Raw genomic sequence first — 22,611 nt, forward strand, 5'->3', positions numbered from 1 at the left:
TTTAGCCTATGTTCTCAACTGTAATATTCAACAGGGGCACCAAATCTATGAGCCTTGATTAGACTTTGTTTTCTAAAAAAAAATCTGAAACTTTTTTTGGGGGGGTGACAGTTGGAGAATTTGAATATGGACTGGATGTTAGATGGTGCTGAGACATTATTGTTAATTTCCTAAAGGTACGATAATGGTAATATAACTAGTTGGGGTAATGTCTCTATATTTAGGACATGTATCAGACATATTTAGGGATAAAGTATCATAATGTCTGTAATATATTTTTAAATGATTCAACAAAAGAATAAATGGTAGGTGGGTGGGGAAGAGGGAGAGACGGAGGAAATGGAGGAGAAGAGAGAGAGAAAAACAAAATGTTAATTATTGATGTTAACAATTGTTAAAACTACTCTAGTGGGGTACACAAGGTAACAGTTATGAAAACTGCACTAATCCTTCCCAAGAAGTATCATGTCTTTAAGATTATGTTCTACGCCATAGGCTAGGAACCTACCACCCACATTCTGCACACCACACACTACTGACATTGTACTCCAAATGTGTAACCTATAGAAAGATATGTATTTACTGCTACGAGTCCAGACCAGGGCATGCTGAGACTTCATAGGCAAAAATGTTATATGTGGACTTGATCTCCTTATAGAGATCTAAATTTATTTGTTAAAATAGTGTAGAACTTCATCTTTTCTAACAACTTCTGGATGTTCAGTCTATTCAACATAGCCTAATACACAACTTATTAAAAAAGTTTTAATAGCTATAATTTACACCCAAATAGATTCCTTTAAAATGTATAATCTGTTTCAGAAAAGGGAGGGAACTTAGAGGATGACAGGGATTTGTATACAGTATATCCCCCTTAGATATATCACAATATGTTCAGTTTCAATAATACAATATAGGTATTTCAGCATTTCATGAATAATGCATTCTTTGACCTTTTAGACTACTACATAATTGCATATCTAGAAGACATTTTGATGTATCCTGAGACCCTGAACAAAATATTGCTCATCTTTGCTTGGTATTGGCCTGTCCCCAAGAATGATGACTCTACAGCTAGCTTGAGAGATGTGTATTTGATCTAATGCAGATAGAATACTGAGACACTTCATCTTCTTTCAAGATTTCTAGATGAATTCACAAAATGTCAACACCATCTTCAGTTGACATCCCTCTCTTCCCCTCTTAGGGACATTCAATCCTTCCTGAGATTTTTCAGGACATAACTATTGCTTTACTGTATATTTTTCCAACTTCACCACAATTGTAACTAACTTGTATAAAACCAAGCACATCATTGATCTAAAGAATAAGGTCGGGCTTCCCTGGTGGCGCAGTGGTTGAGAGTCTGCCTGCCAATGCAGGGGACACGGGTTCGAGCCCTGGTCTGGAAGGATCCCACATGCCACGGAGCAACTGGGCCCGTGAGCCACAATTACTGAGCCTGCGCGTCTGGAGCCTGTGCTCCGCAACAAGAGAGGCCGCGATGGTGAGAGGCCCGCGCACCACGATGAGGAGTGGTCCCCACTTGCCGCAACTAGAGAAAGCCCTCGCACAGAAACGAAGACTCAACACAGTCATAAATAAATAAATAAATAAATAAAAGAACGTGAATTTCTTAAAAAAAAAAAAAAAAAAAAAGAATAAGGTCTTCAAACACCTTAAATGCCAATTTATGACAGCCCCACTTGTAATTTTCTATATATACAGTTATACTTTACCATGTATATTTATACTACACCGTCTATACTTCTATAGAGTGGGAATCATGTCACCCCAATGAGGCAAAGAATCTTAACCACCATGGTCCAGTGGCATTCTGGTAAACTAGTACCAATCAAAACAAAACAAAAAATAAGCTTATATTTATAGATAGTATTTGTCAATTTTGTGGTGCACATACTTTCCATTACCAACTGTTTAATCACCAGAAGGCAAAATTCCTGAATATTTAACAATTGCCTTTCCCAGGGTGATACAAGACAGGTCTAGTAACCAACTAGTCCTGACCTTACTGCTCATATGATTTTCATCAATACACAATCAAACCATAAAATTTAGAATGTTATCATTAAATATCAAAACCATATTTTATATATGTCTACAACACCCAGGTAGACTCAGGCACCTCAATCTATATTCATTCAATCCTTTGTTCATTCTGTCACTTAACAAATATTTACTGAGTCTTTGGATGCCAATATAATTAGCATTAGTAACCAAAACAGAATCTCTGTGTATCATAAGAAAATCTGTGATAGATATAGGATTTTTTTTCCTTTTCCCTGAGAAGTTCCATATGTGAAAGTTAAATACTTAAGTAGCCTCAGACTCAGTTTTACCATATGTAAAATTAAATATGTTAGGACTAATTACAGAAAGATAAAATGAACTAGAAGAGTATATATCTTCAAAATATGGCCACAGTATACCCCATGCCACATGCTGGTCTATAGTGTGATCATTCCACTCAAGATCACATCATCAATATGTTAGGCCTTTGTCCCCTCCTCTTGTTTCTGAGCAGAATTGAGAGCTGCTTAAGCCAATAGAATATGGTGGAAGTGACACTGTACAGTAGCCTCTGCTTGGGTTTTTATTACTTCACTTTTCTTCATATTCATCATCATAGCTGTTTGACCATAAAAGAGACTTAATGGTTATACTGATAAGTAGCCAAAAGATATAAAAATCCTTTCTATGAGACTTCCAGTAAGTAGCTGTTAAGTATTGAAATGACTTCATTTTTAAGGGACTGTTTGCCACCTGACCCTAAAAGGTTATAGACTAGTTTGAGAGTGCTTGTCCTTTGAGGTCTAGAGCATCATGGGACAAGATGGCACATGCCGTGTTAACCATCATAGCCCTAGGGTTTAGCATTATTCCTGGCACTTAGTAAGCACTTAGGAAATATTTTTGGTGAATAAACAAGTGAGAACATAGACCCAGGAAGTAGATTCCAATAGTATAGACCTACACTGCCCAAGATAAGAATAATGCTTTGTTTCATTATAACTCACTTTGTAGGAGCTCTCCTTGGTGCTGAAAACTACACCTTGCCGGCAGTACTGATAATTATCATTATCAGTAGGGGCTTAGGGGTACATGGAAGAGATCCCTGCCTCCAAACACGAGTGGAAGTGTAGAATTCTTATTGTAGGGAGGTTTTGCACCGTTGTCAATCCAACCACCTAATGCAATTGTGGATGCGTAAGGGAGGGAGACTGACTAAACAATGAGACTTTTCTCCTCACCCAGAGACAAAGAGAGGCAGAAACTGGGTAAAAGCAGTATAATCTTCAAGCAAGGAAGACCAACATCCAGAAACAGAATATTTCGTTTCTAGTGTACACACCATTGACTAGAAGACCATTATGTGTGCCTAAATTTGAATGTTACGGTTACCCTTTCCTTTCTTCAACAAAAGTACTATGATGCCATACTCAGGACCTTGAATAACATGCATCTAGCATTAAGGTATTTTCCTTATATTCTTTGGTAATATGTCTTCAATCATAAAAGGAGAAAAATCTCTGATCCCTCACAAAAGAGTCGTGACCATATTTAGCCAACACAATTCTTCTGCCTGAAATATAAAAAAGATCCTGCTGTTCTTGTTTAATACAAAATAATTCAAAGAAAAAAGAAATAATAACATGTCTTTTATGGGCACTTGATTTTTTCTACTTACATAATTTAAATCACCCTAAGCTACCATCATATCCTAGGACTTACACCTCCATCTCCAAGCTTATGACTCCAACAACTTTACCACAAGTCTTCCAAAATTGCAAATTATGTGCTGAGTTTTTTCATACTCTGAAAGTATCTTAGAACTTCAAGCACTGAGATTGTAAGGACTGTATGAAACACTAGAAACACTAGTAAAGGAGGAGAACAGATATCAAAGGAAAAACAACACAGACTCTAAGAAATAAAGGGATTAAGGACACCAACAAGAATAGAAAAAGCAACCACTCAATGTTAACACACCCTATGTGCAGGCTTTTGCCCAGGACTCTGTATACATTACTGCATGTATCCACACAACAGATCTACAAAGTAATCTTATCATACCTATCTTCAAATAAAGAAACTGAGCAATAGCGAAATCAAATAATGTGGCCCTTTTCTACTTACCTAGTGAAAAGGGGACTAAGTTTTAGAACCAGACACTCTGATTCTAAATTCTGTGCCTTTCACCAGTAAGCCTTGCTATAATAAATCAATACGAAATTCAAATTTCCAAGATAGACAGCCAACAGTTTTCTATCACTTTTTCCTTTTTGATTTATCCAAGTAGAATTTAATTCCAAAATTAATGTTTCTTGTTTCACACATCTTATCTATTTCTCTAGGAAAACTAATTGGTTTGAAAGCAGGTCAGGATTGTTCTGTACCCACATTAGTGTCTGGAACCATACATATACGGCCCCTGATGCGTGCTCAAATATTGATTCAATTAAATTCTTAACCGGCTTTGAGTCCAAGCATTTTTTCATTCTAATTTTTAGAACAAGGATTCACTCAGAATTTTAAATTTAACATTTCAGATCTGGGGAAGACCTGAGAGAATAGCCAGTTACAGAAAGAAGACATGACTTGCTCAAGGTCACAGAGCCAGTTACTGTCAGAGCTAGGAAAATCAGTGGGGGAATCAGGCCACTTTGGTAGGAGGTGAACAACAATTTCTCCTCCTGCAGATAGTGAGAGGAGGGTTGGGAGAGCATCAGGGCAAAGAAGTAAGCAAGAAAATAAGTGGTTACAACTGGGAGCAATTGAGGAGAGACGAAATGGGGACCCGGAGGGAATGTCTGATAGTTGGTATGTCCCTGTCATGGAAGCAGTAAAGTAGCACAAGGAAATGACAAGTTAATGGGAGCCCTGGTGGGAGGCAGCTGGCACACGTTTTTCCTGAACTGTAGCTTCAATGATCATTGCCCTTCTTGTCAGAATGGTCTAGTGTATTCAGAAAGCAGCAGTCCTCAGATTTCTAGTGGGGGAAGAGGTATGTCCTAAGTTGAACTGATACAGATGGCTGAGAGAGAAACCTTGGAGGGTCAGAATAGAAGATTTCCACATGGATTCAGCAGCAGGGGCTGGGGGGAGGGAACTACTGTGTGGATGTCACAGATAAGCAGATACCAACTTACCACAGATAAGAATGTTCTAGCAACTACAATATCCATCACCAGAAAGGATTGCCTTAAAGAAGAGCAGAATAACCCCCAGCCACTTGGAGCGTTCAAGCAGAGGCTAGATGTCAGGGATGGGCTGAAACAAATTTAAATATCAAATTTAAATTTAGGCTTATTTTAACTTTTATATTCTTTACAAATCCACAGATTCTAATATTTTAAATTCGCTTATAATTCACAGTGTATCCCAAAGTTATCCAGGGGAATGCCACCCCACTCTCTTGAATTTAAGGCAAAGTTCTGCTCTAGAATCACCTGAGACCATAGACTAGAAATAATAACTTATCTCACATTTGTATATAGCAGTTTAACAGTTTATGAAGCGCTTTCATTTCTAGGACTTTATATGACTCCACACATACACACAGAGAGAACCCTAAGGAAAGTAAAGCAAAGGCAGTACTGTCATTTCCCATTAGGTCCAAGGAAATGGGGATCATTCAATTACCTAATGGGTTATTAAATTTCCACTACATGGTAGGCACCTTTCTAGGCACTGGGGATACAGAGGTGGAAAAACAGTCCTAGACTCTATCTCATGAAGCTCACATTTTTAAGAGAGATACAGGCAATGAAAAGTAAATCAATATATATTATATCCTGAAGTGATAAATGCTATAGATAGCAATGATTTAGGGTAAGTGTAGGTGAAGATTAAGGGTATGAGAGGTGCTACCTTATAAAGGGCTGTGAGGGAAGACCCGAGACTTTTAGGAGATGATGGAGCAAAACTTGAGGCTGCCTTAAAAAAAAAAAAAAAAAAAGGAGCATTATAGGTCCTGAAATAAGGGCATTTAGGGCATTTTCAAAGAATAGAAAAGAAGTGAGTATGGCTGGACTGAAGTGAACAAAGCAGGGAAAGGTAGGAGACTAGATCAGATTGTGCAAGGCACTGCAGATCATTTAATAAACTTTGGCTTTTGCTCTCGGTAAGGCGAAAAGCCATTGAATGTTCTGAGCATAGAAGCACATAACCTAACCGTTTAAAGAGATAACTCAGATTTCTATGCAGATTAGAGGCTGGGGAATGAACAAGGATAGGAAAAGTGTGAACTGCTAAAAGGCTATTGCAAAAACTCAGGCAAGAAGAATGATGTTTTGGAAAAGGCCAGTAGTGGTACAGATGGTAGGAAGTGATTGGATTTAGGATTTATTTTGAAGGTAGAATACTGGAATGAATGCTAGATGAATGAACATTATAATACAAGTCTTTCCATTTTAATCTAAATGGCATAATGCAATCATTGACCTTGGGCAAGTCATTTAACTCGGCGTCATCTTCATCAGTTTAAAATCGAGACGCTCTTAACACTTGCAAACTCAGCACAGTACTCTTTCCAGTTTAACACTTTTAAGTGCTAGCTCTGGAGCCTCTTCTTGTATAGTACAAGGATGAGGGCACTGGTGATATTTTACTACACAAGACCTGCTTCTTAGACATGTACAAACCCCTGCCTGTTTAGAAAGATGGTAACGCCTCCCACCGTGGCACATATATGCAGTTAGTCACACAACTACACACAGAGCTCCCTACACGTTCTTGGCATTGAGGTTGCCTGCTTTTGTCTAAATGTGTATCTGTAATCCTCACAGGATCCCTGGGAGGTAAATTGGCTCATGGAGAGACCGAGGCAATGAGACGTAAAAGGCTGGCCTTCAGTCACTGAGATCTCAGTGGGATATGGTTTTGGTCTCATGTTCAGTACTATCCTTTCTTAGTCATTGAGCAGTGCTTTTCCTAAAATGCTCCAAAAAAATACTCATGGAGAGAGCCAGATGGATTCTGAAAACTGACGTTTTGGAGGTTTAAGAGTAACAGAGACAATTTACACGTTCCATAAAATGAGGGGGCAGTGGACTTGCCTTGCTGGTGGCAGTTTGCTTTCTATGCAATTAGAAATTGTTTTTGTTGCTGCAAGTGAGATTAACAATCTGTACTTCTGAATACAGTTTCAAAAAATTATGCAGGCCCCAGTGCGAGTTAGAGCTCATGTTAGAAAACTGGTAGACGGAGGTTTTCACTGGGTGGTTGACTGACTCTTCTATCCCCTTCTATGAAGGCCACTCAGGAGAATATACTCTCAGCAAATCCTTTATCCAAACTACAAATAAACTGAAATTTGTGTTCAATTCCTTCCCTCTCATCTGCCCTTTTATGTGTCTCATCTTCACTTCCTGTCTTCTTTCAAGATTCCTGGTTGCTGTAGCCCCAGAATAAATGACCCCAAAACACATCCATTCACAAAAAGTCTTTCCTACTTTTTGATTGTTAAAATTGGACTCTGGACAGAGTGATTCTAAATCTAAAAGAATATATCTTAAGTGGTGAGTGTAATGTCCTGTGACCTTATTTGGAAATAAGGTCTTTGCAGATACAAATATTTAAGGATTTTGAGACAAAACCATCCTAGATTTAGGGTGGGCCCTAAATCCAATGACTGGTGCCTTAGAGGAAGAGGAGAAGACAGAGAAGAGGGTCATGTGAAGATGGAGGCAGAGACTGAGTGATGGTGTTATAAGTCAGAGAACACCAGGGGCCATCAGAAGGTAGAAAAGACAAGAAAGTCCCCTGGAGCCTTCAGAGGAAGTATGCCCCGAATGACATCTGATTTCCAAATTCTATCCTCCAGAACTATGAAAGAACAAATGTGTTTTAAGCTGCCAAGATTGTGGTAACTTGTTATGGGAGCCCTAGGAAACCAATACGGTGGATTTGAAACATCATGACACTTGCACAGGGAGAAAGTTATGGGCAGGTGGCCTTCACTCAGCCCATCAAGTCACATCATGGTGTACAGAACTGCCCATATGCCTACATTCAGGGACTCACAGAAATCTCTAGTTAATAGTATAGTTTCTGTTGGCTGACTGCCTGGATTGAACCCCAGCCCATCATTCCCTAAATATGGGGCTCTGGGCAAATAACATCTGTACTCCCTAGTTTTCCATCTGTAAAATGGAGCTTAAGACTATACCTTCCTCAAAAAGCCCTTGTGAAGATGAAATGAGATTGCATGTTAAACTCTTAGAACAGTGACTAACACATACTAAGGGCTCAAAAATATCAGCTAATTTTTATTAAAAGAGGCTAGGCACTAGCCACTATGGAGAACAGTATGGAGGTTCCTTAAAAGAATTAAAAATAGAGTTACCATATGATCCAGCAATCCTACCCCTGGGCATATATCCAGAGAAAACTCTAAATCAAAGATACATGCACCCTAATGTATACAGCAGCACTATTTACAATAGCCAAGACATGGAAGCAACCTAAATGTCCATCAACATATAAATGGATAAAAAGATGTGGTACATATATACAATGGAATATTACTCAGCCATAAAAAAGAATGAAATAATGCCATTTGCAGCAACGTGGATGGATCTAGAGACTATCATATTAAGTGAAGTAAGTCAGACAGAAAAAGACAAAGTTCATATGATATTGCTTATATGTGGAATCTAAACAAAATGATACAAGTGAACTTATTTACAAAACAGAAACAGACTCACAGACATAAAAACAAATTTATGGTTACCAACAGGGAAATGGGGGAGGGATAAATTAGGAGTTGGGGATTAATGGATACACACCACCACAAATAAAATAAATGAACTAAATATATGTATAAAATAAATGAAATAAATATATAGCACAGAGAACTATATTCAATATCTTTTAATAACCTACAATGGAAAAGAATCTGAAAAAGAATATATATATTTGTGTGTGTGTAACTAAATCACTATGTTGTACACCTGAAACTAACACAACGTTGTAAATCAACTATACTTCAATTAAAAAAAAGAGAGAGAGGCAGTTGCCCCCAGTCTCCGCAGTCGCTTCAGGTGTCAGCTCTGGTGCAGGCGGCTCTGACTGAGATTCGCCTGGTGGACGGACGGACGGACGGACAGACTGACGCGAGGCAACGTCCGACCGCCCAGCGGCCGGCGAAAGCCATGGGCGACGCTGCCGAGCCCCAGCCCGAAGGCAGGCAGCCTGGCGAAGACTTTCAAGACTTTTCTCCCTTCTGCAGGACTTACGGTTAAAGTTCCCGTGGGGTTGTATTTGTCCTGTAAATTACTGCTTTTCCAAAGCCTCCTGTTAATGTCCCCTGATGACGGTGGTTTTTACGCGACCATTGTGGCGGTGGCGAGGCTGCATGCGGTTCGTGTTCATCGCGAGGAAGGAGGGGATGCCTGACCGGCGGGAAGAGAAAAACGAGGAGCGCAGCCCTTGCTTCCCAGCTGCAGGCGTGGCCGGGAAGCCCTGAAGGCGGTTTTCTTTTTTTTCTTGTCCGTGTTTAAAAAAAAAAGTGTGGGTTTTTTGTTTTTTGGGATTTTTTTCTGTTTAAGTGGGGTGGAGGGTGGCGGGGAGGGAAATTAACTATTTACTGCAGCTTATACTTTGGTAAAGATGCGGGGCGGGGAAGGGAGGGCTGAGATTGTTCTCGACTGCCTGTTACGTGCCAAGTGCTTTTCGTTCTGGACAAAATGCTTTTGACTGAGATCATGTTTGACCGATGCAAATATTAATGTCAAAGTAGAAGCTAGGATAAAGTAACACTAATTAGTAGGTTTAGAATTTATTTCATATTAAAATACGTGTCGTGAGGTAATTTTTATAGCTTGGCTCAAGCAGCAGTTTTAAGAGTGCACCCTCATTGATGCTTCTCACAGAGATGTGGATATGCTGTTGCTGCTTTCTAACTCTGCCTACTACGTAGCCTACTATGAGGATGAAGTTGACAAAGTAAACCAGTATCAACGACTAGGTCCAGAAGACCTGGAAAAAATTGAAATAGGTCCTGAACCCACTCTTTTTGGTAAGGCAAGGTTCTCCTGCATGCGACTTCACTACAGATATAAAGAAGCAAGTGGCTATTTCCACACCCTGAGAGCTGTAGTGCGCAGTCCAGTAGAGGATGGAAAAGATACCCTTCAGTGCACTGCAGAGATGCTGCAGATCACCAAGCAAGCCATGGGATTAGATGTACCTAAAACAGAGAGAAAGCTTGAGAGGAAGAGCAGTAAGCCTCATGAAGACATCATTGGCATCAGATCTCAAAACCAAGGCTCTTTGGCCCAGGGAAAAAAAAACTTAATGAGCAAATTTTCATCTCTAAATCAAAAAGTGAAACAGACCAAATCCAATATAAATATTGGCAATCTACGAAAGCTAGGGAACTTTACAAAACCTGAAATGAAAGTTAACTCTCTAAAGCCAAACTTAAAGTAAATCTTTGGGAATCAGATAGTTGTCTTGAAACCATGGAAAACACTAGTATGATGGATAATAAAGCCCGGGCAGTCAGATGGGGAAATGTCTTCAGATAATGACTTATACCTCTCTGATGAATTCCTTACAAATTCCAAGTCTGATGAAGACAGGCAGCTAGCTAACTCTTTAGAGAATGCAGGGCCAGTAGACTATGTGCTTCCTAGCTGTGGTGTTATTGCTTCAATACGTCGATTAGGCAGTCGATCCCAGTCTATTAGCAACACTGTTTTTAGCATTCATGTTCCTTCAGAGGTTACAATTGCTCATGAAAGTGGGCTTGGAAAAGGCTATGAGTCTTCTCTGAAGAAAAGTCCTTCTGCTGACAACATAAACGACATTGACTGGCTTTGCCAAGCCCGTGGATATTTATTGCCACAGATTTGTTCAAGATGCACAAAACAAAATGACCCAGCTATCAGAAACCAGGTCTGTTTCTCAGGCTAGTGAGGAAGGAAATCAAATGACCAATCAAGTTTCTAACGAAAAAATTCAATTTGAATCAACGGAACGGATACCTTCTCAACCATCTCAATTAGATGTGTCTTTTTCTGCAACAGGCCCACAGCTTTTGTCGGGTGAACCAGTGCATTCAGTTGTATCTCAAAAGACCCCCGGCTCCGAATCTGGCACACTTGAACTTGAGAGAGGGCTTCACGTAACTCCTTCTCCTTCAGCGAGCTGTAGCAGCAGAGCAGTCTTTCCCTTTGCAAAGATTCGAAGTTCCACAGTCCAGGTTGCTAATATTACCCAAGCTGGATTAACCCAGGGGATAAGCTTTGCCATGGCAAAGGTTCAGAAGAGCCCTGCAGAACCTGAAGTAGTTAATGAGGTCCAGCAGAATGAACTTAAAAATATGTTTACTCAATGCAGACACAAATAATTCAGATTTAGTTTTTAGCCACTCAGAATCCTGTGGCTTTTATTTAATCCAAAAAAAAAGGAGGTGTCATATAACCTGTACTGTCTTTGAATCTAGAGATCACAAATTCTAATTATGTTTATTTGGAAAGGTTTTTAAAAGGAGACTGAACCTGAGGAGATTTCCAAATTTGAGAGCTAGGACAATGGAAGTGCATCATTCTAGAATGTGTAGACCTAAGTAGCTTATACACTACAGAGCAGTTTGTCTCTTTAAAAGTAAGTCAGGAATAGATTACTTTGGGACGTAATAACCTGAACCTTTTTTGGAGTGGGGTGGGTGGGTAGAATGTGTGAAGTAGACACAAAGGGTGGACATGGATCCATTTAGGTGATTAGCATTTTTCATAATTTGTTTTTGTTCTGTCTGTCAGTTCATTTCAAGGTAAATACTTAGTTTTCAGTGACTTCAAAGTGTTACTAGTATGGAGAAGCATTTTAATATAAAAACTACTGGTTTCGTTTTTGATGGCTTAACCATTCCCTATAAAGAGTTAATTGAGGCCTAATGGCACTACAGTCAAGAAATGAATGCCCATTTGATCCTAATTTTCCCCACATTCTACTTAAATTTAAAATACTGCTACCTTGTACACCCCAAAGTCTAAGAGCATTAAGACTTGTCAGTCATAAAACCTGAGATGTCAGATGTGAATACCAGAACCTATTAATTTTGCTCTCTTTTCAGAAATGTTAAGAATGTACACATATTGGATACCAGTAATGCTTGAAAGAAGTCTTTCAAGTTGTAATTTTTTGCAGGGGGCAGTCCATAACATCCTGTGTAGACAAGTACAACTGTTGAAAATTTAGTCTGAAGCACAACTGTGCTAAAACTTTAGGTTTTATGACTGTAACCTTGACCACGTGGAACCAGGGCCTTGTCTGTAAGCCTATACAGTAAGAAAGTTGTACACCTTATTCCAAACAAGTATTGGTTTGTCTGATATCTTTAGAGCCTTACTCTGTTGAAGTGATTCTCAGCTAAACATTGTCTTTTGTAACTTTGGTATTTCCACTTTTGTTATTTATTAGTGGTATCTTTTTTTGAAGTGTCAGATGTTGTGACTATTTAAAACAAAATATCATTACAATTTAAAAAGAAAAAAAAAAACAGAAAGAAACTGGGCAGTAATATTTCAACTACTAGTTTGCTTCCTGCATTCACCTTATTTGGAGTGAAACATTATTATACAAATGTATTCTTTTTTTTTCTTTAATAGCTCTTTATTGGAGTATAATTGCTTCACAATACTGTGTTAGTTTCTGTTGTACAACAAAGTGAATCAGCCATATGCATACACATGTCCCCATGTGCCCTCCCTCTTGCGTCTCCCTCCCACCCTCCCTATCCCACACTTCTAGATCATCACAAAACACCAAACTGATCTCCCTGTGCTATGCTGCTGCTTCCCACTAGCTAACTATTTTACATTCGGTAGTGTATATATGTCAGTGCTACTCTCACTTCGCCCCAGCTTCCCCCTACCACTCCATGTCCTCAAGTACATTCTCTATGTCTACATCTTTATTCCTGCCCTGAAACTAGGTTCATCAGTACCATTTTTTTTTTTTTTTTAGATTCCACATATATGCGTTAGCATACAGTATTTGTTTTTCTCTTTCTGACTTCACTCTGTATGACAGACTCTAGGTCCATCCACCTCACTACAAATAACTCAATTTCGTTTCTTTTTATGGCTGAGTAATATTCCATTGTATATATGTGTCACATCTTCTTTATCCATTCATCTGTTGATGGACACTTCGGTTGCTTCCATGTCCTGGCTATTGTAAATAGTGCTGCAATGGACATTGTGGTACATGCCTCTTTTTGAATTATGGTTTTCTCAGGGTATATCCCAGTAGTGGGATTGCTGGGTCAAATGGTAGTTCTATTTTTAGTTTTTTAAGGAACCTCCATGTTGTTTTCCATAGTGGTTGTATCAATTTACATTCCCACCAACAGTGCAGGAGGGTTCCCTTTTTACCACACCCTTTCCAGCATTTATTGTTTCTAGATTTTTTGATAATGGCCATTCTGACTGTCATGAGGTGATACCTCCTTGTAGTTTTGATTTGCATTTCTCTAATAATTAGTGATGTTGAGCATCTTTTCATGTGCCTCTTGGCCATCTGTAAGTCTTCCTTGGTGAGATATCTATTTAGGTCTTCTGCCCATTTTTCAACCAGATTGTTTGTTGTTTTGATATTGAGTTCCATGAGCTGTTTGCATATTTTGGAGATTAATCCTTTGTCTGTTGTTTCATTTGCAAATATTTTCTCCCATTCTGAGGGTTGTCTTTTTGTCTTGTTTATGGTTTCCTTTGCTGTGCAAAAGCTTTTAAGTTTAATTAAGTCCCATTTGTTTATTTTTGTTTTTATTTCCATTACTCTAGCAGGTGGGTCAAAAAAGATCTTGCTGTGATTTATGTCAAAGAGTGTTTTTCCTATATTTTCCTCTCTCTTATGGTGTCTGGTCTTACATTTAAGTCTTTAATCCATTTGGAGTTTATTTTTGTGTATGGTGTTAGGGAGTGTTCTAATTTCATTCTTTTACATGTAGCTGTCCAGTTTTCCCAGCACCACTTATTGAAGAAGCTGTCTTTAGAAATGTATTCTGTTCTTCTTAAAGAACTGGTGTCCTCGTCTTTGCTCCTCTCAAAGCACAGCTGTCAAAGGACAACAAGAGGGAAATGCCTTGAGAGCAGAATCAAGAACCCTTAGATTAGCTGGATAAAGATTCTTGACTCCCTGTTGAGGAGGCAAAGGACCATTCTGCTATTCCTCATTTTATGAGTTATAGGTCAGTCTTCAAGGCAAGCAGGAGTTCACAATTTAGGTGGAGGCACAGAGGCTCGACTCTGTAACATTTCATCTCTTTTTAAAAACAGCTGAAGCAAATATGGTCAACATTAATATTTGATAGCACATGTGTCCTTTCTATGCTCCTGTCTGTCAGGAATAATTTTTTTACCTTTATTATTTGAAATAATGACCTAAGTAAAATTTTAGGAACAGCAGTGAAAACAAGTGAACCAACATAAATCAGGATATAAAGACTAAGAGTCAAGGGAAACTTTGTGGTCAAATTTCTGGTTGGACAGTAAAATAAATAAATAGATAAATATCTTTTTAAATCATAGAAACTGGTTAGGCAGAAAAAATTACAAAATAATAAAAAAAATAATAATAAGCACAGAAATCACTTGGGCAGAAAAGGATAGGCAAGAGACAAAAGAGCTTGTATTAATGCCAAGACCACCTTGGATTTCCCAGTAAGGAAACTGTCACGAACATCTTTCTAGGACAAAAATCAATCTCCGAATATGGCCTCTTTGATGTAGAAGCAAGGAAGTGATGGACTGTTGGTTCCTGTTGTCAGGGAGGATGGCCTGTTCATCACCCAGCACAGTTCTCAGGACATCGTTGGTCCTAAATAATGCTTCTTGAACTGAAATGAGTACCTATGAGAGTAGACAGCAAAGTCAGGCATGGGACACGGCACCTGAAGACGTGGGCTCTAACCAATGCCTCCCCACTCCGATCACAAAGAGCATCTCATGCCCCCTAATTCTGGAGTGAGGCTAGGCAGGCTGCTGCTGGAGTTTGCAGCAGGATGGCTGCAGACACACCCCTTGTTCACGCGTCTTTAAATTGATCTTCTCTTCCATTCCCTACTCTTGAGATCACACTGAGCATCTGTCCGGGTTCCTGCTGTTGCTTCTCAGAGCGGGAGCTCTGCGCAGCTGTGCGTAGTGAGAGGCATGGCCTTAGGTGTGGGTCCTGGCTGCAGCCATGGCTCAGACTAGCAGAAATCCCTTCTTGCCATATCCTAGTAAGCATAACTTATAAGTGATGCTGTTGAAATTGCTCCAGAGGCCAGATGGGAGGTCTGTAGCCAGCAAAAGCCTCCATCCCTAGGAATCAGCCAACTGGGGGATTGCCCTGGGCCTGGCGGCACGGACAGTGCTTCACTCAGAGTTCCACACATGAAGCCCGTGCGCATTCAGATAATCAGCTTCTCTCTGCTTTCCAACGTGAGAGGGAAGCGTTCCTTCTCTCTTCCGTGTCCTGCAACTGTGTTTCATGTGCAAAGCTGCAGTGAGCATCCCTTGAGTCTGATTTCACTGTGTAAAATGCTGGGCCGAGAGAAACATGGTAGGAAGCCTTTCACCCACCAACGGGCCGCTGTACAGGCACTTGCAGCCGTCAGGAGTTGAGAAGCTATAGGAAGTCGGCCATCCTCAGGGCCTCACACACCTTCAGTCTGGTACAGGGCAGGGCCTGGAAGCTGATTATCCCCATGGACCCACTGTGGGCACGCAGAGCACAAGAATGCTGCCCCCAGGGCTAGAACACGAGCAAGAGAAAGAAAAAGTTTCTCCCTTGGTGGAGAAAGGGTGATGACCACTGCCCCAAAGACTTCGGTAACTTCTTGATCTCAGCTCTCCTCTCTCTGTTCTAAAGCTGTAACAACTTGATTTGCCTCCAGATAGCTGATGCCCTTAGAGTTCAGGGAAATGTATGTGATCGGATCTAGCCATGAGGCAGATGACTTGAGCGAACTTTTCCCAAGTGAGAGAGGATTCATTGGCACTTCTGTCCGATCAGTACTGGGGCTGGGTGCACCGCAGCTACAGGAGCCGTCCTCATAAGCAGAGTGGTTTACTTGCTATAATTGGGTTTGTAGCCAGCTCAGAGAATCACGAGGCAGGACTCCTCAGGACCATCTGCTTCCTGCCTAACGTGCAAACCCTGATGCACACGTTTGCCTCCTGCTTTGCTAGTGCTGGGGCCAATGCCACACTCCTCCCCCTCTCACAAAGCACTTCCCCTGAAAGCAGCACCCTGCCACTCAAACCCCACGCCTTCAATTGAAAGGTTCTAAACCCATTCTCAGAAATGGTGGCTTGTCAAGACCCTGGGAGGGTGGCTTGTCAAGGCCCTGGGACTTTCATTCCTGTAACATGCCCTGTAACTAGATGAACTAGTTACAAGTAGTTTATCCATTGATTAAAGCAGATTCAAAGAGTCTCCTTGCAGGGGGCAACCTATTAGTCCTAAGATTTGAGTGTAACACACTGCATATTTCAAATGTGTTTCCTACAACTGATCCCTGCCCCAAATCAGAGTGACTTCACCCGACGTGTTGAGATGTGGATTCTCACTTGAGTGTCCACTGAACTACGTATGTGCTTCCCCCATCCCCGGCCCCCGTGCTGTACTCTCTGTGAGACCAGGGACAAGAGGTATTGGTTTATTTACGCTGTACCCAGCACATCTTAAAACTCAAATATGTGATGGACAAAGAATAAATGCTTTGACGAATGAAGCAATAACCTGAAAACGCTAGGTTGAAATACCAAGTTAGGTTTTGTCTGCTGTTTGGTTTTTGTCTGTTTTGGTTTTGTTTAGAGGTTTGTTTTGGTTTGAATAGGTGATCCTCAGGCAGAACTGTGCTGAAATGGAAGTTCAAGTTTAGGAGGGAAGACGGTTGCAGAACTGAGGCCCGCCTGATTGCAGCCAGTTTGCCTGCCAGAAGCAGAAGTCAAAGACGTTCTCCTTTGCTTCTTTCTGCATGAGAACACACCTGAAAATAGTTACTCTGCAAGGGTCCCGCAGAGCCTCGGATGCCCCCGTAGCTGTTCTTCATCAAAACACCATGACTAGCCGTCATGCCTCTCCCTGTGAAGGACTGTTTCTGTGTCCTGTATTCAACAGCCAGGGAGTATATTCCTCGAACTTCAACTTCAGCGGTTCTCTGCCACCACTTCTGTGGCTGGAGGCCTGGGGTTACTGGTCAAGTCCTCAAAATAGCCTTTTTAGCCTTTCACAGGTTTTGATTGCTTTGGTCAGAAGGTGGGCTGTCCAGAGAAACCACGCGTGGGTCAAGCCCTCCATTGGAAAGGGAAGTTCAGACATCCTTTCACAGTCGTAGCATCCGGGCAAGTGCAGGCTTGGGCCAGCTGTTCCTCCAAATGCATAGCTGGCTCGTGGCCCCAATTCATGTGCTACGATCAGAGGAGGGCAGTGTGTGTGGGACACAGAGAGGAGATTGGACTCGTGAGCACGGGGCAGCAGGTCAGTCGCAGTCTGCCCCCTGCCCCGTGGTGCACAGCTCTTTCCTAGCACGTGTGCAGGGAGACAGAGGTACATCCATCTGAGGTTTACTTTGCAGCCCAGCTGGGCAACTTGATACGGGCAATGATCGATGTTGATGGAGAATACATAGGGAGGGAAGGAGAGGAAAAACATGAGAGGGGTCGGGATGAGTGAGTAGAGGAGGGGAGGTGGGAGAATGAGGAGTAGAGAGAAAACGAAAGGGAGTTCTAAATATCAATCAATCTTCCCATCTGGTTGCTTTCCCCGCCCACACTGCAGGCTCTAGGGACACGCCCCACCCGAAAATGGACCTGAGAAAAGTCACTACCGAGTTACAGTCAGGCTTACTTTGTGAACGTTCCCAATCAGCATCCGCAGTTTAACCCTGGGTGAGCCTTGTTCCCTTTCACCAACATTCATGATAACAGATACTTTAGATGTGTCATTCTTTTTCTTTTTTTAATGAAGGATAGTTGCTGTACATTATATGTTACAGGTGTACAATATCGTGATTCACAATATTTAAAGGTTATAGTCTGTAGTTAGTATAAAATATTGGCTATATTCCCTATGTTGTACAACATATCCTGTGTATAGCTTATTTTATACATAATAGTTTGTAGCTCTTAATCCCCTAATCCTATATTGCCCTTCCCCCTTCCCTCTCCCCACCGGTTGTTCTCTGTATCTGTGAGTCTGCTTTTTTGTTATATTAACTAGCTTACTGCATTTTTTTTTAGAGTCCACATATAAGTGACATCATACAGTATTTGCCTTTCTCTGGCTTATTTAATTTAGCGTAATGCCTTCCAAATCCATCCAGGTTGCTGCGAATGGCACATCTTCTTTATCCATTCATCTGTTGATGGACACTTAGGTTGCTTCCATATCTTGGCAATTGTAAATAATGCTGCTATGAACACTGGGGTCCATGTATCTTTTCAAATTAGTGTTTTTCTCTTTTTTCAGATACACACCCAGGAGTGCAACTGGTGGTCATATGGTAGTTCTTTTAGTTTCTTAGAAACCTCCATACTGTTTTCCATAGTGGCTGCACTAATTTACATTTCCACCACCAGTGCAGGAGGGTTCCTTTTCTCCCAGGTGTGATATTCTTTATAGTCAGTGCCTTCACATACATTATTTCATAACGCTCCCTTAACAACCTTATAGGTCACACAGAGAAGAAAAATTGTCTCCTTTTAAAGATGAAGAAACTGGGAATCAGAGATATAAGTTCTCACCAAGATCACACAGCTGTGGCAAAGGGAAGAATAAAATCAGGTTTCCCGGCTCCATTCGACACCTGTCTGCATAATGTTTATATATAGACAAGGGGACTCGCTGAATCAATGCAGGAATCCTTAAAGGATTGTCAGAGTTCTCAAGACATAGTCCTCGGTTACTATCATTTGTCTCATTTTTTGGCTTAGACCACGAATGTACCCGCTAAATCACTTGTCACCTTGCAAAGGGGAGGACAAGGAAGATTAGCCACTTCATCTCTGACCCTCACCTTCTAACACCGATCACTCTGTAGACTAGTTATGTTGTCACCTTGTGTGATTCAAAGAGTGAGAGATACACACTCCTTCACCAAGGTCTTGGGTAAGGGCAGTATGGGGGTCTATCACAAAGGAATACATTGGGGCTACATCAGAGGTAAGACCCCAAAGACGGATGGTCAGAGAAGGACCCTGTTTTGAGGGAGGGCCAGGAGAGGGTAAATGCCACAGTAGAACCTCAGCGTTCTCTCTGATCTGTGAACAACCCTGTTGGGGAAAGTTCCAAAGTAAACTGTAGACCTTCTCTCCCCATCCCCAGGGCCATGAGCATAAGTTCTCTAAATATTAAATTTTTATATTTAATTCTATTAGTTACTACCTATGTTTGTGTGTATGTAAATATTTAATATCTTCTTACAGAGGTAGCACCCAAGAAACAGAGAGGTTAAGTACCTTGTTCAGGTGCATTCAGCATATTCGGTGGTATAGCAATAAGGACTTCTGTGCCTAGCAACATTATTTATTGTAAGTTGTTTATATTATTATACTGTCTCCCCAGTGATCTTGCAGGTTCTTTAATGCCAGGGTCTGGATTGTATGCATCTGTCCCATACTGCCTTGCGAGTTATTAGACAAAGAAGAGATCTCAGTGGAGTTAGAATAACTAGGCTCCAATTGTGTCCATGGGCCAAGCAGGTCCCCCTGTGGACCTCCGCTTCATCATCTCCAAAATGATTAGACTCAGTTCATGGGACCTCTTCCAGCTCTAGCATTCAATGATCCTATTATGCCCCGTCCCTCCATTCCTACCCGACTGCAGAGCACAGCAAGAAATAAGCTTCCTTCCAAATAACGACTTGGGGCACCTCCACCCCTGTCAGCAGGCAGCCCCAGCACAGTGCTCCGGTAGACCAGGAGAAGGTTTAGGCCCCTGCCTCCCCCTCACTGCTCCCTCTTCCCCCCCCCCCCCCCCCACTTTCCCCCTACACACCTGTCTCCAGACCTTGGCTTCCTGGGTCACAGTGGGAAACTCCCACCTACCAGCTGGGTTGATTTTATTCTTGAGAAAAGAGAACAGCTGGGTGATTTAAAGATGGAACTTACGACCCACTTAACTAGTCAACTCTAGTTGTCAAGCCCCGAAGCTGCATTTAAGGACTGGAGCTGTGGATGTGACATGAAAGCCAAGAGGCCCAGATGCTTTGTTCCCAATCCTCCCCCGCCAGCAGGAGGGACTGCATACTTTATGAGATTTTTTCCAAAGAGCTTCTGCTGGGTTGCTTTGGTCTTTTTCTTCTCTTTATAAAAGGTATTTACTAGTGTATGGTCTTTTGAGCCTTTTGGCTTAGGGAAGAAAGAGGGTCAGCACGTTAACAAATTAGACATGTTCCCCCTGGCCAGGCCATCGAAAGCTAATTTTTACTTGGTCTCAGCCTAACCCATCTCCAGCTCCTGACAGTATCTAAATGATGGAAAGCTTTGTTCAAATTCATAAAATATTTTACAGAGGAGTAAAACAGATCTTACAGACCCGTTTCTCATTAAAAAGTCAATGCCGGGAACATCTGATGCTATAGAACTGTCTGATTCAACTTGGCAGGTCAAGCCTGACTAATCCTATCTTCTGACTGGGATGAATTTATTTCCCCTGAAAATGATTTTCTCACAAGCTGCCAGATTATGTACTCTAAACTTATATTTTTATAAGACATTACTAGAATGTTGATCAAACCTAATTCATCCATTAAACAAAATGCAGGGGAAAAATCTACACTGCAAATTAATACTTAGAAGCCATAAGCAAGGAATTCTAAGTCCTATTAGAAATTGGATGGTGTCCTCAGCCAAAGAGCAGAGTCAGAAAGAACACTTGGAAGAAAAACTTTTTCAAGTTTACATAGTCTGAGTCCATAGCTGTTATAGTTGGAAAACATGAGAACCTACTTTTTCAAACTTTCTTTAGAATCAGTAAATTAAGACAAATACTACTATATGACATAAAGACCACTGGACCCAGAATCAGAACTGGGTTCTATGTTTAGTTCTGCCTCTTACTCATTTTGGGATACTAGGGGGAAAAAACACTTCCCCTTTCTGGGCCCCAATTACTTTATCTATTAGTGTAGGTTTCAAACTTGTCTTTTTATTGCATCCAGCAGTTTTATTCTTTGGCTCTCAATTTAAGTGTTAATTACATAGACAAACTTCTAATGTGGGCCCTAAATATTTAGGCCTCTTTCCCAAGGTCAAATCCACACTCACCTTGTTAACCCTCACTTCATCTTTAAGAATGCCTGATATGGTCTCTTATTTTAGAGTGTTGCGTTCAGAAATGTGTCTTTAGCTAATGTGTCTTTTTAGCTATTTTTATGTGTAATTCTTAGTGTTTTTTTCTGGGTAAACTGTTATCCTAATACCCAAAACGCGATTTCCCGTGTGTTCTCCAAATGTCCCCATTTTTCTTTCTGGGCAGAGCTAAGATTACATGTCTCTGCCACCTTTTTTTTTTTTTTTTTTAACATCTTTATTGGAGTATAATTGTTTTACAATGGTGTGTTAGTTTCTGCTATATAACAGAGTGAGTCAGCTATATATATACACGCATATCCCCATTTCTCTTCCCTCTTGCGTCTCCTTCCCACACTCCCTATCCCAACCCTCTAGGTGGACACAAAGCACCGAGCTGATCTCCCTGTGCCATGCGGCTGCTTCCCACTAGCTATCTATTTTACATTTGGTAGTGTATATATGTCCATGCCACTCTCTCACTTTGTCCCAGTTTACATTTCCCCCTCCCTGTGTCCTGAAGTCCATTCTCTACATCTGCATCTTTATTCCTGACCTGCCCCTAGGTTCATCATAACCAATTTTTTTTTCTTTTAGATTCCATATATATGTGTTAGCATACAATATTTCTTTTTCTCTTTCTGACTTACTTCACTCTATATGACAGACTCTATGTCCATCCACCTCACTACAAATAACTCAATTTTGTTTCTTTTTATGGCTGAGTAACATTCCATTGTATATATGTGCCACATCTTCTTCATCCATTCAACTGTTGTTGGACACTTGGGTTGCTTCCATGTCCTGGCTATTGTAAATAGAGCTGCAATGAATATTGTGGTACATGACTCTTTTTGAATTATGGTTTTCTCAGGGTATATGCCCAGTAGTGGGATTGCTGGGTCGTATGGTAGTTCTATGTTTAGAATTTTAAGGACCTCATACTGTTCTCCATAATGGCTGTATCAATTTACATTCCCACCAACAGTGCAAGAGGGTTCCCTTTTCTCCACACCCTCTCCAGCATTTATTGTTTGTACATATTTTGATGATGGCCATTCTGACTGTCGTGAGGTGATATCTCATTGTAGTTTTGATTTGCATTTCTCTAATGATTAGTGATGTTAAGCATCCTTTCATGCGTTTGTTAGCAATCTGTATATCTTGTTTGGAGAAATGTCTATTTAGGTCTTCTGCCCAGTTTTGGATTGGGTTGCTTGTTTTTTTGATATTGAGCTGCATGAGCTGATTGTATGTTTTGGAGATTAATCCTTTGTCAGTTTCTTCATTGGCAAATGTT

General features: G+C 40.8%; 1 pseudogene across 1 annotated transcript; it reads left to right on the forward strand.

Annotated features, from left to right (window-relative positions):
- Positions 1-9,867: 9,867 nt before the first annotated feature.
- Positions 9,868-22,106, forward strand: LOC309639417 (phosphatidylinositide phosphatase SAC2 pseudogene; annotated as a pseudogene). Its single transcript has one exon. The product of its transcript is annotated as a phosphatidylinositide phosphatase SAC2 pseudogene (transcript).
- The last annotated feature ends 505 nt before the right edge of the window (positions 22,107-22,611 follow it).

This window comes from Balaenoptera physalus, assembly GCF_965194825.1.
Source record: "Balaenoptera physalus genome assembly, chromosome: 12".
NCBI classification, from domain to species: domain Eukaryota; kingdom Metazoa; phylum Chordata; class Mammalia; order Artiodactyla; family Balaenopteridae; genus Balaenoptera; species Balaenoptera physalus.